The following is an 18,641-nucleotide window of genomic DNA, read 5'->3' on the forward strand; positions in this document are numbered from 1 at the left end:
TTACCTCTGAGACTTTTTACCCGTTAGAGTTTTTTCACCCGTGAGACTTTTTTTACCTGTGAGACTTTTTTTACCCGTGAGACTTTTTTTACCCGTGAGACTTATTTTACCCCTGAGACATTTGACCTGCGGGACTTTTTTACCCATGAGACTTTCTCTACCTGTGAGACTTTTCTACCTGCTAGACTTTTTACCCGAATCTTTTTTTACATCTGAGACTTTTTTTAAATGTGAGGCTTTTTACCCATGACTTTTTTTACTAAACAGGCTTTTTTCCCGTGAGACATTTTTTACCTATGGGACTTTTTACCTCTGAGACTTTTTACCCGTGAGAGTTTTTTCACCCGTGAGACTTTTTTTACCTGTGAGACTTTTTTTACCCCTGAGACTTATTTTAACCATGAGACTCTTTACCTGCCGGACTTTTTTACCCATGAGACTTTTGCTACCTGTGAGACTTTTCTACCTGCTAGACTTTTTACCTGAATCTTTTTTTACCTCTGAGACTTTTTTTACCTGTGAGGCTTTTTACCCATGACTTTTTTTACCCGTCAGACTTTTTTCCCGTCAGACATTTTTTACCTATGGGACTTTTTACCTCTGAGACGTTTTACCCATGAGATGTTTTTTTACCCATGAGACTTTTTTTAACTGCGAGACCTTTTTACCCATGTCTTCTTTTACCCGTGAGAGTTTTTTCACCCGTGAGACTTTTTTTACCTGTGAGACTTTTTTTTAACTGTCAGACTTCTTTTTACAAGTCACACATTTTATAAATGAATATTTTTACCCGTGAGACTTTTTTACCCATGAGACTTTCTCTACCTGTGAGACTTTTCTACCTGCTAGACTTTTTACCCGAATCTTTTTTTACCTCTGAGATTTTTTTTACCTGTGAGTTTTTTTACCCATGACTTTTTTTACCCGTCAGACTTTTTTCCCGTCAGACATTTTTTACCTATGGGACTTTTTACCTCTGAGACGTTTTACCCATGAGATGTTTTTTTACCCGTGAGACTCTCTTTAACTGTGAGACCTTTTTACCCATGACTTCTTTGACCCGTGAGAGTTTTTTCACCCGTGAGACTTTTTTTACCTGTGAGACTTTTTTTTAACTGTTAGACTTCTTTTTACAAGTCAGACATTTTTACATTGAATATTTTTACCCGTGAGAGTTTTTTACCCATGAGACTTTTGCTACCTGTGAGACTTTTCTACCTGCTAGACTTTTTACCCGAATCTTTTTTTACCTCTGAGACTTTTTTTACCTGTGAGGCTTTTTACCCATGACTTTTTTTACCCGTCAGACTTTTTTCCCGTCAGACATTTTTTACCTATGGGACTTTTTACCTCTGAGACGTTTTACCCATGAGATGTTTTTTTACCCGTGAGACTCTTTTTAACTGTGAGACCTTTTTACCCATGACTTCTTTTACCCGTGAGAGTTTTTTCACCCGTGAGACTTTTTTTACCTGTGAGACTTTTTTTTAACTGTCAGACTTCTTTTTACAAGTCAGACATTTTTACCATGAATATATTTACCCGTGAGACTTTTTACCCGTGAGACTTCTTTACCCATGAGACTTTTTCTACCTGTGAGACTTTTCTACCTGCTAGACTTTTTACCCAAATCTTTTTTTACCTCTGAGAATTTTTTTACTTGTGAGGCTTTTTACCCATGACTTTTTTTACTCATCAGGCTTTTTTCCCGTCAGACATATTGTACCTATGGGAGTTTTTACCTCCGAGACTTTTTACCCGTTAGAGTTTTTTCACCCGTGAGACTTTTTTTACCTGTGAGACTTTTTTTACCTCTGAGACTTATTTTACCCCTGAGACATTTGACCTGCGGGACTTTTTTACCCATGAGACTTTCTCTACCTGTGAGACTTTTCTACCTGCTAGACTTTTTACCCGAATCTTTTTTTACATCTGAGACTTTTTTTAAATGTGAGGCTTTTTACCCATGACTTTTTTTACTAAACAGGCTTTTTTCCCGTGAGACATTTTTTACCTATGGGACTTTTTACCTCTGAGACTTTTTACCCGTGAGAGTTTTTTCACCCGTGAGACTTTTTTTACCTGTGAGACTTTTTTTACCCCTGAGACTTATTTTAACCATGAGACTCTTTACCTGCGGGACTTTTTTACCCATGAGACTTTTGCTACCTGTGAGACTTTTCTACCTGCTAGACTTTTTACCTGAATCTTTTTTTACCTCTGAGACTTTTTTTACCTGTGAGGCTTTTTACCCATGACTTTTTTTACCCGTCAGACTTTTTTCCCGTCAGACATTTTTTACCTATGGGACTTTTTACCTCTGAGACGTTTTACCCATGAGATGTTTTTTTACCAATGAGACTTTTTTTAACTGCGAGACCTTTTTAACCATGTCTTCTTTTACCCGTGAGAGTTTTTTCACCCGTGAGACTTTTTTTACCTGTGAGACTTTTTCTTAACTGTCAGACTTCTTTTTACAAGTCAGACATTTTTACATTGAATATTTTTACCCGTGAGACTTTTTTACCCATGAGACTTTCTCTACCTGTGAGACTTTTCTACCTGCTAGACTTTTTACCCGAATCTTTTTTTACCTCTGAGACTTTTTTTACCTGTGAGGCTTTTTACCCATGACTTTTTTTACCCGTCAGACTTTTTTCCCGTCAGACATTTTTTACCTATGGGACTTTTTACCTCTGAGACGTTTTACCCATGAGATGTTTTTTTACCCGTGAGACTCTTTTTAACTGTGAGACCTTTTTACCCATGACTTCTTTGACCCGTGAGAGTTTTTTCACCCGTGAGACTTTTTTTACCTGTGAGACTTTTTTTTAACTGTCAGACTTCTTTTTACAAGTCACAAATTCTATAAATGAATATTTTTACCCGTGAGACTTTTTTACCCATGAGACTTTTTCTACCTGTGAGATTTTTCTACCTTCTAGACTTTTTACCCGAATCTTTTTTTACCTCTGAGACTTTTTTTACCTGTGAGGCTTTTTACCCATGACTTTTTTTACCCGTCAGATTTTTTTCCCGTGAGACATTTTGTACCTATGGGACTTATTACCTCTGAGGCTTTTTACCCGTGAGAGATTTTTTTCACCCGTGAGACTTTTTTTACCCGTGAGACTTTTTTTACCCATGAGACTTTTTTTACCCCTGAGACTTATTTTACCCCTGAGACTTTTTACCCGTGAGACTTTTTTTACCCATGAGACTTTTTTTACCCCTGAGACTTATTTTACCCCTGAGACTTTTTACCCGTGAGACTTTTATACCCATGAGACTTTTGCTAACTGTGAGACTTTTCTACCTGCTAGACTTTTTACCCGAATCTTTTTTTTCCTCTGAGACTTTTTTTACCTCTGAGGCTTTTTACCCATGATTTTTTTTACCCGTCAGACTTTTTTCCTGTCAGACATTTTTTACCTATGGGTCTTTTTACCTCTGAGACGTTTACCCATGAGATGTTTTTTTACCCGTGAGACTTTTTTTAACTGCGAGACCTTTTTAACCATGTCTTCTTTTACCCGTGAGAGTTTTTTCACCCGTGAGACTTTTTTTACCTGTGAGACTTTTTTTTAACTGTCAGACTTCTTTTTACAAGTCAGACATTTTTACATTGAATATTTTTACCCGTGAGACTTTTTTACCCATGAGACTTTCTCTACCTGTGAGACTTTTCTACCTGCTAGACTTTTTACCCGAATCTTTTTTTACCTCTGAGACTTTTTTTACCTGTGAGGCTTTTTACCCATGACTTTTTTTACTCATCAGGCTTTTTTCCCGTCAGACATTTTTTACCTATGGGACTTTTTACCTCTGAGACGTTTTAACCATGAGATGTTTTTTTACCCGTGAGACTTTTTTTAACTGCGAGAATTTTTTAACCATGTCTTCTTTTACCCGTGAGAGTTTTTTCACCCGTGAGACTTTTTTTACCTGTGAGACTTTTTTTTAACTGTCAGACTTCTTTTTACAAGTCAGACATTTTTACCATGAATATATTTACCCGTGAGACTTTTTACCCGTGAGACTTCTTTACCCATGAGACTTTTTCTACCTGTGAGACTTTTCTACCTGCTAGACTTTTTACCCGAATCTTTTTTTACCTCTGAGAATTTTTTTACTTGTGAGGCTTTTTACCCATGACTTTTTTTACTCATCAGGCTTTTTTCCCGTCAGACATATTGTACCTATGGGAGTTTTTACCTCTGAGACTTTTTACCCGTTAGAGTTTTTTCACCCGTGAGACTTTTTTTACCTGTGAGACTTTTTTTACCCGTGAGACTTATTTTACCCCTGAGACATTTGACCTGCGGGACTTTTTTACCCATGAGACTTTCTCTACCTGTGAGACTTTTCTACCTGCTAGACTTTTTACCCGAATCTTTTTTTACATCTGAGACTTTTTTTAAATGTGAGGCTTTTTACCCATGACTTTTTTTACTAAACAGGCTTTTTTCCCGTGAGACATTTTTTACCTATGGGACTTTTTACCTCTGAGACTTTTTACCCGTGAGAGTTTTTTCACCCGTGAGACTTTTTTTACCTGTGAGACTTTTTTTACCCCTGAGACTTATTTTAACCATGAGACTCTTTACCTGCGGGACTTTTTTACCCATGAGACTTTTGCTACCTGTGAGACTTTTCTACCTGCTAGACTTTTTACCTGAATCTTTTTTTACCTCTGAGACTTTTTTTACCTGTGAGGCTTTTTACCCATGACTTTTTTTACCCGTCAGACTTTTTTCCCGTCAGACATTTTTTACCTATGGGACTTTTTACCTCTGAGACGTTTTACCCATGAGATGTTTTTTTACCAATGAGACTTTTTTTAACTGCGAGACCTTTTTAACCATGTCTTCTTTTACCCGTGAGAGTTTTTTCACCCGTGAGACTTTTTCTACCTGTGAGACTTTTTCTTAACTGTCAGACTTCTTTTTGCAAGTCAGACATTTTTACATTGAATATTTTTACCCGTGAGACTTTTCTACCTGCTAGACTTTTTACCCGAATCTTTTTTTACCTCTGAGACTTTTTTTACCTGTGAGGCTTTTTTTACCCATGAGACTTTTTTTACCCCTGAGACTTATTTTAACCATGAGACTCTTTACCTGCGGGACTTTTTTACCCATGAGACTTTTGCTACCTGTGAGACTTTTCTACCTGCTAGACTTTTTACCTGAATCTTTTTTTACCTCTGAGACTTTTTTTACCTGTGAGGCTTTTTACCCATGACTTTTTTTACCCGTCAGACTTTTTTCCCGTCAGACATTTTTTACCTATGGGACTTTTTACCTCTGAGACGTTTTACCCATGAGATGTTTTTTTACCCGTGAGACTTTTTTTAACTGCGAGACCTTTTTACCCATGTCTTCTTTTACCCGTGAGAGTTTATTCACCCGTGAGACTTTTTTTACCTGTGAGACTTTTTTTTAACTCTCAGACTTCTTTTTACAAGTCACAAATTCTATAAATGAATATTTTTACCCGTGAGACTTTTTTACCCATGAGACTTTTTCTACCTGTGAGACTTTTCTACCTGCTAGACTTTTTACCCGAATCTTTTTATACCTCTGAGACTTTTTTTACCTGTGAGGCTTTTTACCCATGACTTTTTTTACCCGTCAGACTTTTTTCCCGTCAGACATTTTTTACTTATGGGACTTTTTACCTCTGAGACGTTTTACCCATGAGATGTTTTTTTACCCGTGAGACTCTTTTTAACTGTGAGACCTTTTTACCCATGACTTCTTTGACCCGTGAGAGTTTTTTCACCCGTGAGACTTTTTTTACCTGTGAGACTTTTTTTTAACTGTCAGACTTCTTTTTACAAGTCACAAATTCTATAAATGAATATTTTTACCCGTGAGACTTTTTTACCCATGAGACTTTTTCTACCTGTGAGATTTTTCTACCTTCTAGACTTTTTACCCGAATCTTTTTTTACCTCTGAGACTTTTTTTACCTGTGAGTTTTTTTACCCATGACTTTTTTTACCCATCAGACTTTTTTCCCGTGAGACATTTTGTACCTATGGGACTTATTACCTCTGAGGCTTTTTACCCGTGAGAGATTTTTTTCACCCGTGAGACTTTTTTTACCCGTGAGACTTTTTTTACCCATGAGACTTTTTTTACCCGTGAGACTTATTTTACCCCTGAGACTTTTTACCCGTGAGACTTTTTTACCCATGAGACTTTTGCTACCTGTGAGACTTTTCTACCTGCTAGACTTTTTACTCGAATCTTTTTTTACGTCTGAGACTTTTTTTACCCGTGAGGCTTTTTACCCATGACTTTTTTTACCCATCAGATTTTTTTCCCGTCAGACATTTTTTACCTATGGGACTTTTTACCTCTGAGACGTTTTACCCATGAGATGTTTTTTTACCCGTGAGACTTTTTTTAACTGCGAGACCTTTTTACCCGTGACTTCTTTGACCCGTGAGAGTTTTTTCACCCGTGAGACTTTTTTTACCTGTGAGACTTTTTTTTAACTCTCAGACTTCTTTTTACAAGTCAGACATTTTTACATTGAATATTTTTACCCGTGAGAGTTTTTTACCCATGAGACTTTTTCTACCTGTGAGACTTTTCTACCTGCTAGACTTTTTACCCGAATCTTTTTTTACCTCTGAGACTTTTTTTACCTCTGAGGCTTTTTACCCATGATTTTTTTTACCCGTCAGACTTTTTTCCTGTCAGACATTTTTTACCTATGGGACTTTTTACCTCTGAGACGTTTACCCATGAGATGTTTTTTTACCCGTGAGACTTTTTTTAACTGCTAGACCTTTTTAACCATGTCTTTTTTTACCCGTGAGAGTTTTTTCACCCGTGAGACTTTTTTTAACTGCGAGAATTTTTTTTAACTGTCAGACTTCTTTTTACAAGTCAGACATTTTTACATTGAATATTTTTACCCGTGAGACTTTTTTACCCATGAGACTTTCTCTACCTGTGAGACTTTTCTACCTGCTAGACTTTTTACCCGAATCTTTTTTTACCTCTGAGACTTTTTTTACCTGTGAGGCTTTTTACCCATGACTTTTTTTACTCGTCAGGCTTTTTTCCCGTCAGACATTTTTTACCTATGGGACTTTTTACCTCTGAGACGTTTTAACCATGAGATGTTTTTTTACCCGTGAGACTTTTTTTAACTGCGAGACCTTTTTACCCATGTCTTCTTTTACCCGTGAGAGTTTTTTCACCCGTGAGACTTTTTTTACCTGTGAGACTTTTTTTTAACTGTCAGACTTCTTTTTACAAGTCAGACATTTTTACCATGAATATATTTACCCGTGAGACTTTTTACCCGTGAGACTTCTTTACCCATGAGACTTTTTCTACCTGTGAGACTTTTCTACCTGCTAGACTTTTTACCCGAATCTTTTTTTACCTCTGAGAATTTTTTTACTTGTGAGGCTTTTTACCCATGACTTTTTTTACTCATCAGGCTTTTTTCCCGTCAGACATATTGTACCTATGGGAGTTTTTACCTCTGAGACTTTTTACCCGTTAGAGTTTTTTCACCCGTGAGACTTTTTTTTCCTGTGAGACTTTTTTTACCCGTGAGACTTATTTTACCCCTGAGACTTTTTACCCGTGAGACTTTTTTACCCATGAGACTTTTGCTACCTGTGAGACTTTTTTACCCATGAGACTTTTTCTACCTGTGAGAATTTTCTACCTGCTAGACTTTTTACCCGAATCTTTTTTTACCTCTGAGACTTTTTTTACCTGTGAGGCTTTTTACCCATGACTTTTTTTACCCGTCAGACTTTTTTCCCGTCAGACATTTTTTACCTATGGGACTTTTTACCTCTGAGACGTTTTACCCATGAGATGTTTTTTTACCCGTGAGACTTTTTTTAACTGCGAGACCTTTTTACCCATGTCTTCTTTTACCCGTGAGAGTTTTTTCACCTGTGAGATTTTTTTTTAACTGTGAGACTTTTTCTTAACTGTCAGACTTCTTTTTACAAGTCACACATTTTATAAATGAATATTTTTACCCGTGAGACTTTTTTTACCCATGAGACTTTTTTTACCCCTGAGACTTATTTTACCCCTGAGACTTTTTACCCGTGAGACTTTTTTACCCATGAGACTTTTGCTACCTGTGAGACTTTTCTACCTGCTAGACTTTTTACCCGAATCTTTTTTTTCCTCTGAGACTTTTTTTACCTGTGAGGCTTTTTACCCATGATTTTTTTTACCCGTCAGACTTTTTTCCTGTCAGACATTTTTTACCTATGGGACTTTTTACCTCTGAGACGTTTTACCCATGAGATGTTTTTTTACCCGTGAGACTTTTTTTAACTGCTAGACCTTTTTAACCATGTCTTCTTTTACCCGTGAGAGTTTTTTCACCCGTGAGACTTTTTTTACCTGTGAGACTTTTTTTTAACTCTCAGACTTCTTTTTACAAGTCAGACATTTTTACATTGAATATTTTTACCCGTGAGACTTTTTTACCCATGAGACTTTCTCTACCTGTGAGACTTTTCTACCTGCTAGACTTTTTACGCAAATCTTTTTTTACCTCTGAGACTTTTTTTACCTGTGAGGCTTTTTACCCATGACTTTTTTTACCCGTCAGGCTTTTTTCCCGTCAGACATTTTTTACCTATGGGACTTTTTACCTCTGAGACGTTTTAACCATGAGATGTTTTTTTACCCGTGAGACTTTTTTTAACTGCGAGAATTTTTTAACCATGTCTTCTTTTACCCGTGAGAGTTTTTTCACCCGTGAGACTTTTTTTACCTGTGAGACTTTTTTTTAACTGTCAGACTTCTTTTTACAAGTCAGACATTTTTACCATGAATATATTTACCCGTGAGACTTTTTACCCGTGAGACTTCTTTACCCATGAGACTTTTTCTACCTGTGAGACTTTTCTACCTGCTAGACTTTTTACCCGAATCTTTTTTTACCTCTGAGAATTTTTTTACTTGTGAGGCTTTTTACCCATGACTTTTTTTACTCATCAGGCTTTTTTCCCGTCAGACATATTGTACCTATGGGAGTTTTTACCACTGAGACTTTTTACCCGTTAGAGTTTTTTCACCCGTGAGACTTTTTTTACCTGTGAGACTTTTTTTACCCGTGAGACTTATTTTACCCCTGAGACTTTTTACCCGTGAGACTTTTTTACCCATGAGACTTTTGCTACCTGTGAGACTTTTTTACCCATGAGACTTTTTCTACCTGTGAGAATTTTCTACCTGCTAGACTTTTTACCCGAATCTTTTTTTACCTCTGAGACTTTTTTTACCTGTGAGGCTTTTTACCCATGATTTTTTTTACCCGTCAGACTTTTTTCCCGTCAGACATTTTTTACCTATGGGACTTTTTACCTCTGAGACGTTTTACCCATGAGATGTTTTTTTACCCGTGAGACTTTTTTTAACTGCGAGACCTTTTTACCCATGTCTTCTTTTACCCGTGAGAGTTTTTTCACCTGTGAGACTTTTTTTTAACTGTGAGACTTTTTCTTAACTGTCAGACTTCTTTTTACAAGTCACACATTTTATAAATGAATATTTTTACCCGTGAGACTTTTTTACCCATGAGACTTTTTCTACCTGTGAGATTTTTCTACCTGCTAGACTTTTTACCCGAATCTTTTTTTACCTCTGAGACTTCTTTTACCTGTGAGGCTTTTTCACCCATGACTTTTTTTACCCGTCAGACTTTTTTCCCGTAAGACATTTTTTACCTATGGGACTTTTTACCTCTGAGGCTTTTTACCCGTGAGAGATTTTTTTCACCCGTGAGACTTTTTTTACCCCTGAGACTTATTTTACCCCTGAGACTTTTTACCCGTGAGACTTTTTTACCCATGAGACTTTTTCTACCTGTGAGACTTTTCTACCTGCTAGACTTTTTACCCGAATCTTTTTTTACCTCTGAGACTTTTTTTACCTGTGAGGCTTTTTACCCATGACTTTTTTTACCCGTCAGACTTTTTTCCCGTCAGACATTTTTTACCTATGGGACTTTTTACCTCTGAGACGTTTTAACCATGAGATGTTTTTTTACCCGTGAGACTTTTTTTAACTGCGAGAATTTTTTAACCATGTCTTCTTTTACCCGTGAGAGTTTTTTCACCCGTGAGACTTTTTTTACCTGTGAGACTTTTTTTTAACTGTCAGACTTCTTTTTACAAGTCAGACATTTTTACCATGAATATATTTACCCGTGAGACTTTTTACCCGTGAGACTTCTTTACCCATGAGACTTTTTCTACCTGTGAGACTTTTCTACCTGCTAGACTTTTTACCCGAATCTTTTTTTACCTCTGAGAATTTTTTTACTTGTGAGGCTTTTTACCCATGACTTTTTTTACTCATCAGGCTTTTTTCCCGTCAGACATATTGTACCTATGGGAGTTTTTACCTCTGAGACTTTTTACCCGTTAGAGTTTTTTCACCCGTGAGACTTTTTTTACCTGTGAGACTTTTTTTACCCGTGAGACTTATTTTACCCCTGAGACATTTTACCTGCGGGACTTTTTTACCCATGAGACTTTTGCTACCTGTGAGACTTTTTTACCCATGAGACTTTTTCTACCTGTGAGACTTTTCTACCTGCTAGACTTTTTACCCGAATCTTTTTTTACCTCTGAGACTTTTTTTACCTGTGAGGCTTTTTACCCATGACTTTTTTTACCCGTCAGACTTTTTTCCCGTCAGACATTTTTTACCTATGGGACTTTTTACCTCTGAGACGTTTTACCCATGAGATGTTTTTTTACCCGTGAGACTTTTTTTAACTGCGAGACCTTTTTACCCATGTCTTCTTTTACCCGTGAGAGTTTTTTCACCTGTGAGACTTTTTTTTAACTGTGAGACTTTTTCTTAACTGTCAGACTTCTTTTTACAAGTCACACATTTTTACATTGAATATTTTTACCCGTGAGACTTTTTTACCCATGAGACTTTTTCTACCTGTGAGACTTTTCTACCTGCTAGACTTTTTACCTGAATCTTTTTTTACATCTGAGTCTTTTTTTACCTGTGAGGCTTTTTACCCATGACTTTTTTTACCCGTCAGACTTTTTTCCCGTCAGACATTTTTTACCTATGGGACTTTTTACCTCTGAGACGTTTTACCCATGAGATGTTTTTTTACCCGTGAGACTTTTTTTAACTGCGAGACCTTTTTACCCATGTCTTCTTTTACCCGTGAGAGTTTTTTCACCTGTGAGATTTTTTTTTAACTGTGAGACTTTTTCTTAACTGTCAGACTTCTTTTTACAAGTCACACATTTTATAAATGAATATTTTTACCCGTGAGACTTTTTTACCCATGAGACTTTTTCTACCTGTGAGATTTTTCTACCTGCTAGACTTTTTACCCGAATCTTTTTTTACCTCTGAGACTTCTTTTACCTGTGAGGCTTTTTCACCCATGACTTTTTTTACCCGTCAGACTTTTTTCCCGTAAGACATTTTTTACCTATGGGACTTTTTACCTCTGAGGCTTTTTACTGTGAGAGATTTTTTTCACCCGTGAGACTTTTTTTACCCCTGAGACTTATTTTACCCCTGAGACTTTTTACCCGTGAGACTTTTTTACCCATGAGACTTTCTCTACCTGTGAGACTTTTCTACCTGCTAGACTTTTTACCCGAATCTTTTTTTACCTCTGAGACTTTTTTTACCTCTGAGGCTTTTTACCCATGACTTTTTTTACTCGTCAGGCTTTTTTCCCGTCAGACATTTTTTACCTATGGGACTTTTTACCTCTGAGACGTTTTAACCATGAGATGTTTTTTTACCCGTGAGACTTTTTTTAACTGCGAGAATTTTTTAACCATGTCTTCTTTTACCCGTGAGAGTTTTTTCACCCGTGAGACTTTTTTTACCTGTGAGACTTTTTTTTAACTGTCAGACTTCTTTTTACAAGTCAGACATTTTTACCATGAATATATTTACCCGTGAGACTTTTTACCCGTGAGACTTCTTTACCCATGAGACTTCTTCTACCTGTGAGACTTTTCTACCTGCTAGACTTTTTACCCGAATCTTTTTTTACCTCTGAGAATTTTTTTACTTGTGAGGCTTTTTACCCATGACTTTTTTTACTAAACAGGCTTTTTTCCCGTCAGACATATTGTACCTATGGGAGTTTTTACCTCTGAGACTTTTTACCCGTTAGAGTTTTTTCACCCGTGAGACTTTTTTTACCTGTGAGACTTTTTTTACCCGTGAGACTTATTTTACCCCTGAGACATTTTACCTGCGGGACTTTTTTACCCATGAGACTTTCTCTACCTGTGAGACTTTTCTACCTGCTAGACTTTTTACCCGAATCTTTTTTTACCTCTGAGACTTTTTTTACCTGTGAGGCTTTTTACCCATGACTTTTTTTACTCATCAGGCTTTTTTCCCGTCAGACATTTTTTACCTATGGGACTTTTTACCTCTGAGACTTTTTACCCGTGAGACTTTTTTTACCTGTGAGACTTATTTTACCCCTGAGACTTTTTACCCGTGAGACTTTTTTACCCATGAGACTTTTGCTACCTGTGAGACTTTTCTACCTGCTAGACTTTTTACTCGAATCTTTTTTTACGTCTGAGACTTTTTTTACCCGTGAGGCTTTTTACCCATGACTTTTTTTACCCATCAGATTTTTTTCCCGTCAGACATTTTTTACCTATGGGACTTTTTACCTCTGAGACGTTTTACCCATGAGATGTTTTTTTACCCGTGAGACTTTTTTTAACTGCGAGACCTTTTTACCCATGACTTTTTGACCCGTGAGAGTTTTTTCACCCGTGAGACTTTTTTTACCTGTGAGACTTTTTTTTAACTCTCAGACTTCTTTTTACAAGTCAGACATTTTTACATTGAATATTTTTACCCGTGAGACTTTTTTACCCATGAGACTTTTGCTACCTGTGAGACTTTTCTACCTGCTAGACTTTTTACCCGAATCTTTTTTTTCCTCTGAGACTTTTTTTACCTGTGAGGCTTTTTACCCATGATTTTTTTTACCCGTCAGACTTTTTTCCTGTCAGACATTTTTTACCTATGGGACTTTTTACCTCTGAGACGTTTACCCATGAGATGTTTTTTTACCCGTGAGACTTTTTTTAACTGCTAGACCTTTTTAACCATGTCTTCTTTTACCCGTGAGAGTTTTTTCACCCGTGAGACTTTTTTTACCTGTGAGACTTTTTTTTAACTGTCAGACTTCTTTTTACAAGTCAGACATTTTTACATTGAATATTTTTACCCGTGAGACTTTTTTACCCATGAGACTTTCTCTACCTGTGAGACTTTTCTACCTGCTAGACTTTTTACCCGAATCTTTTTTTACCTCTGAGACTTTTTTTACCTGTGAGGCTTTTTACCCATGATTTTTTTTACCCGTCAGACTTTTTTCCCGTCAGACATTTTTTACCTATGGGACTTTTTACCTCTGAGACGTTTTACCCTTGAGATGTTTTTTTACCCGTGAGACTTTTTTTAACTGCGAGACCTTTTTACCCATGTCTTCTTTTACCCGTGAGAGTTTTTTCACCTGTGAGACTTTTTTTTAACTGTGAGACTTTTTCTTAACTGTCAGACTTCTTTTTACAAGTCACACATTTTATAAATGAATATTTTTACCCGTGAGACTTTTTTACCCATGAGACTTTTTCTACCTGTGAGATTTTTCTACCTGCTAGACTTTTTACCCGAATCTTTTTTTACCTCTGAGACTTCTTTTACCTGTGAGGCTTTTTCACCCATGACTTTTTATACCCGTCAGACTTTTTTCCCGTAAGACATTTTTTACCTATGGGACTTTTTACCTCTGAGGCTTTTTACCCGTGAGAGATTTTTTTCACCCGTGAGACTTTTTTTACCCGTGAGACTTTTTTACCCATGAGACTTTTGCTACCTGTGAGACTTTTCTACCTGCTAGACTTTTTACCCGAATCTTTTTTTACCTCTGAGACTTTTTTTACCTGTGAGGCTTTTTACCCATGATTTTTTTTACCCGTCAGACTTTTTTCCTGTCAGACATTTTTTACCTATGGGACTTTTTACCTCTGAGACGTTTACCCATGAGATGTTTTTTTACCCGTGAGACTTTTTTTAACTGCTAGACCTTTTTAACCATGTCTTCTTTTACCCGTGAGAGTTTTTTCACCCGTGAGACTTTTTTTACCTGTGAGACTTTTTTTTAACTGTCAGACTTCTTTTTACAAGTCAGACATTTTTACATTGAATATTTTTACCCGTGAGACTTTTTTACCCATGAGACTTTCTCTACCTGTGAGACTTTTCTACCTGCTAGACTTTTTACCCGAATCTTTTTTTACCTCTGAGACTTTTTTTACCTGTGAGGCTTTTTACCCATGACTTTTTTTACTCGTCAGACTTTTTTCCCGTCAGACATTTTTTACCTATGGGACTTTTTACCTCTGAGACGTTTTAACCATGAGATGTTTTTTTACCCGTGAGACTTTTTTTAACTGCGAGAATTTTTTAACCATGTCTTCTTTTACCCGTGAGAGTTTTTTCACCCGTGAGACTTTTTTTACCTGTGAGACTTTTTTTTAACTGTCAGACTTCTTTTTACAAGTCAGACATTTTTACCATGAATATATTTACCCGTGAGACTTTTTACCCGTGAGACTTCTTTACCCATGAGACTTCTTCTACCTGTGAGACTTTTCTACCTGCTAGACTTTTTACCCGAATCTTTTTTTACCTCTGAGAATTTTTTTACTTGTGAGGCTTTTTACCCATGACTTTTTTTACTAAACAGGCTTTTTTCCCGTCAGACATATTGTACCTATGGGAGTTTTTACCTCTGAGACTTTTTACCCGTTAGAGTTTTTTCACCCGTGAGACTTTTTTTACCTGTGAGACTTTTTTTACCCGTGAGACTTATTTTACCCCTGAGACATTTTACCTGCGGGACTTTTTTACCCATGAGACTTTCTCTACCTGTGAGACTTTTCTACCTGCTAGACTTTTTACCCGAATCTTTTTTTACCTCTGAGACTTTTTTTACCTGTGAGGCTTTTTACCCATGACTTTTTTTACTCATCAGGCTTTTTTCCCGTCAGACATTTTTTACCTATGGGACTTTTTACCTCTGAGACTTTTTACCCGTGAGACTTTTTTTACCTGTGAGACTTATTTTACCCCTGAGACTTTTTACCCGTGAGACTTTTTTACCCATGAGACTTTTGCTACCTGTGAGACTTTTCTACCTGCTAGACTTTTTACTCGAATCTTTTTTTACGTCTGAGACTTTTTTTACCCGTGAGGCTTTTTACCCATGACTTTTTTTACCCATCAGATTTTTTTCCCGTCAGACATTTTTTACCTATGGGACTTTTTACCTCTGAGACGTTTTACCCTTGAGATGTTTTTTTACCCGTGAGACTTTTTTTAACTGCGAGACCTTTTTACCCATGACTTTTTGACCCGTGAGAGTTTTTTCACCCGTGAGACTTTTTTTACCTGTGAGACTTTTTTTTAACTCTCAGACTTCTTTTTACAAGTCAGACATTTTTACATTGAATATTTTTACCCGTGAGACTTTTTTACCCATGAGACTTTTGCTACCTGTGAGACTTTTCTACCTGCTAGACTTTTTACCCGAATCTTTTTTTTCCTCTGAGACTTTTTTTACCTGTGAGGCTTTTTACCCATGATTTTTTTTACCCGTCAGACTTTTTTCCTGTCAGACATTTTTTACCTATGGGACTTTTTACCTCTGAGACGTTTACCCATGAGATGTTTTTTTACCCGTGAGACTTTTTTTAACTGCTAGACCTTTTTAACCATGTCTTCTTTTACCCGTGAGAGTTTTTTCACCCGTGAGACTTTTTTTACCTGTGAGACTTTTTTTTAACTGTCAGACTTCTTTTTACAAGTCAGACATTTTTACATTGAATATTTTTACCCGTGAGACTTTTTTACCCATGAGACTTTCTCTACCTGTGAGACTTTTCTACCTGCTAGACTTTTTACCCGAATCTTTTTTTACCTCTGAGACTTTTTTTACCTGTGAGGCTTTTTACCCATGATTTTTTTTACCCGTCAGACTTTTTTCCCGTCAGACATTTTTTACCTATGGGACTTTTTACCTCTGAGACGTTTTACCCATGAGATGTTTTTTTACCCGTGAGACTTTTTTTAACTGCGAGACCTTTTTACCCATGTCTTCTTTTACCCGTGAGAGTTTTTTCACCTGTGAGACTTTTTTTTAACTGTGAGACTTTTTCTTAACTGTCAGACTTCTTTTTACAAGTCACACATTTTTACATTGAATATTTTTACCCGTGAGACTTTTTTACCCATGAGACTTTTTCTACCTGTGAGACTTTTCTACCTGCTAGACTTTTTACCTGAATCTTTTTTTACATCTGAGTCTTTTTTTACCTGTGAGGCTTTTTACCCATGACTTTTTTTACCCGTCAGACTTTTTTCCCGTCAGACATTTTTTACCTATGGGACTTTTTACCTCTGAGACGTTTTACCCATGAGATGTTTTTTTACCCGTGAGACTTTTTTTAACTGCGAGACCTTTTTACCCATGTCTTCTTTTACCCGTGAGAGTTTTTTCACCTGTGAGATTTTTTTTTAACTGTGAGACTTTTTCTTAACTGTCAGACTTCTTTTTACAAGTCACACATTTTATAAATGAATATTTTTACCCGTGAGACTTTTTTACCCATGAGACTTTTTCTACCTGTGAGATTTTTCTACCTGCTAGACTTTTTACCCGAATCTTTTTTTACCTCTGAGACTTCTTTTACCTGTGAGGCTTTTTCACCCATGACTTTTTTTACCCGTCAGACTTTTTTCCCGTAAGACATTTTTTACCTATGGGACTTTTTACCTCTGAGGCTTTTTACTGTGAGAGATTTTTTTCACCCGTGAGACTTTTTTTACCCGTGAGACTTTTTTTACCCATGAGACTTTTTTTACCCCTGAGACTTATTTTACCCCTGAGACTTTTTACCCGTGAGACTTTTTTACCCATGAGACTTTCTCTACCTGTGAGACTTTTCTACCTGCTAGACTTTTTACCCGAATCTTTTTTTACCTCTGAGACTTTTTTTACCTCTGAGGCTTTTTACCCATGACTTTTTTTACTCGTCAGGCTTTTTTCCCGTCAGACATTTTTTACCTATGGGACTTTTTACCTCTGAGACGTTTTAACCATGAGATGTTTTTTTACCCGTGAGACTTTTTTTAACTGCGAGAATTTTTTAACCATGTCTTCTTTTACCCGTGAGAGTTTTTTCACCCGTGAGACTTTTTTTACCTGTGAGACTTTTTTTTAACTGTCAGACTTCTTTTTACAAGTCAGACATTTTTACCATGAATATATTTACCCGTGAGACTTTTTACCCGTGAGACTTCTTTACCCATGAGACTTCTTCTACCTGTGAGACTTTTCTACCTGCTAGACTTTTTACCCGAATCTTTTTTTACCTCTGAGAATTTTTTTACTTGTGAGGCTTTTTACCCATGACTTTTTTTACTAAACAGGCTTTTTTCCCGTCAGACATATTGTACCTATGGGAGTTTTTACCTCTGAGACTTTTTACCCGTTAGAGTTTTTTCACCCGTGAGACTTTTTTTACCTGTGAGACTTTTTTTACCCGTGAGACTTATTTTACCCCTGAGACATTTTACCTGCGGGACTTTTTTACCCATGAGACTTTCTCTACCTGTGAGACTTTTCTACCTGCTAGACTTTTTACCCGAATCTTTTTTTACCTCTGAGACTTTTTTTACCTGTGAGGCTTTTTACCCATGACTTTTTTTACTCATCAGGCTTTTTTCCCGTCAGACATTTTTTACCTATGGGACTTTTTACCTCTGAGACTTTTTACCCGTGAGACTTTTTTTACCTGTGAGACTTATTTTACCCCTGAGACTTTTTACCCGTGAGACTTTTTTACCCATGAGACTTTTGCTACCTGTGAGACTTTTCTACCTGCTAGACTTTTTACTCGAATCTTTTTTTACGTCTGAGACTTTTTTTACCCGTGAGGCTTTTTACCCATGACTTTTTTTACCCATCAGATTTTTTTCCCGTCAGACATTTTTTACCTATGGGACTTTTTACCTCTGAGACGTTTTACCCATGAGATGTTTTTTTACCCGTGAGACTTTTTTTAACTGCGAGACCTTTTTACCCATGACTTTTTGACCCGTGAGAGTTTTTTCACCCGTGAGACTTTTTTTACCTGTGAGACTTTTTTTTAACTCTCAGACTTCTTTTTACAAGTCAGACATTTTTACATTGAATATTTTTACCCGTGAGACTTTTTTACCCATGAGACTTTTGCTACCTGTGAGACTTTTCTACCTGCTAGACTTTTTACCCGAATCTTTTTTTTCCTCTGAGACTTTTTTTACCTGTGAGGCTTTTTACCCATGATTTTTTTTACCCGTCAGACTTTTTTCCTGTCAGACATTTTTTACCTATGGGACTTTTTACCTCTGAGACGTTTACCCATGAGATGTTTTTTTACCCGTGAGACTTTTTTTAACTGCTAGACCTTTTTAACCATGTCTTCTTTTACCCGTGAGAGTTTTTTCACCCGTGAGACTTTTTTTACCTGTGAGACTTTTTTTTAACTGTCAGACTTCTTTTTA

At 36.7% G+C, this 18,641-nt stretch overlaps 1 long non-coding RNA gene across 2 annotated transcripts in view; it reads right to left on the reverse strand.

The window, feature by feature from the left end:
- Nucleotides 1-1,330: 1,330 nt before the first annotated feature.
- The window catches only part of LOC308057919, a 45,936-nt gene continuing 28,625 nt past the window's right edge, over nt 1,331-18,641 (reverse strand). The window contains exon 4 of one of the 2 annotated variants that reach the window (XR_013925518.1): nt 1,331-1,499. This is a non-coding gene — a long non-coding RNA (uncharacterized lncRNA). Of the gene's footprint in view, nt 1,500-1,564; nt 1,669-18,641 lie in introns of those variants that run through there. The other variant, XR_013925519.1, reaches the window with a different exon arrangement.

The sequence above is a fragment of the Falco punctatus genome, assembly GCF_963210335.1.
Source record: "Falco punctatus genome assembly, contig: scaffold_41, whole genome shotgun sequence".
Taxonomy (NCBI): domain Eukaryota; kingdom Metazoa; phylum Chordata; class Aves; order Falconiformes; family Falconidae; genus Falco; species Falco punctatus.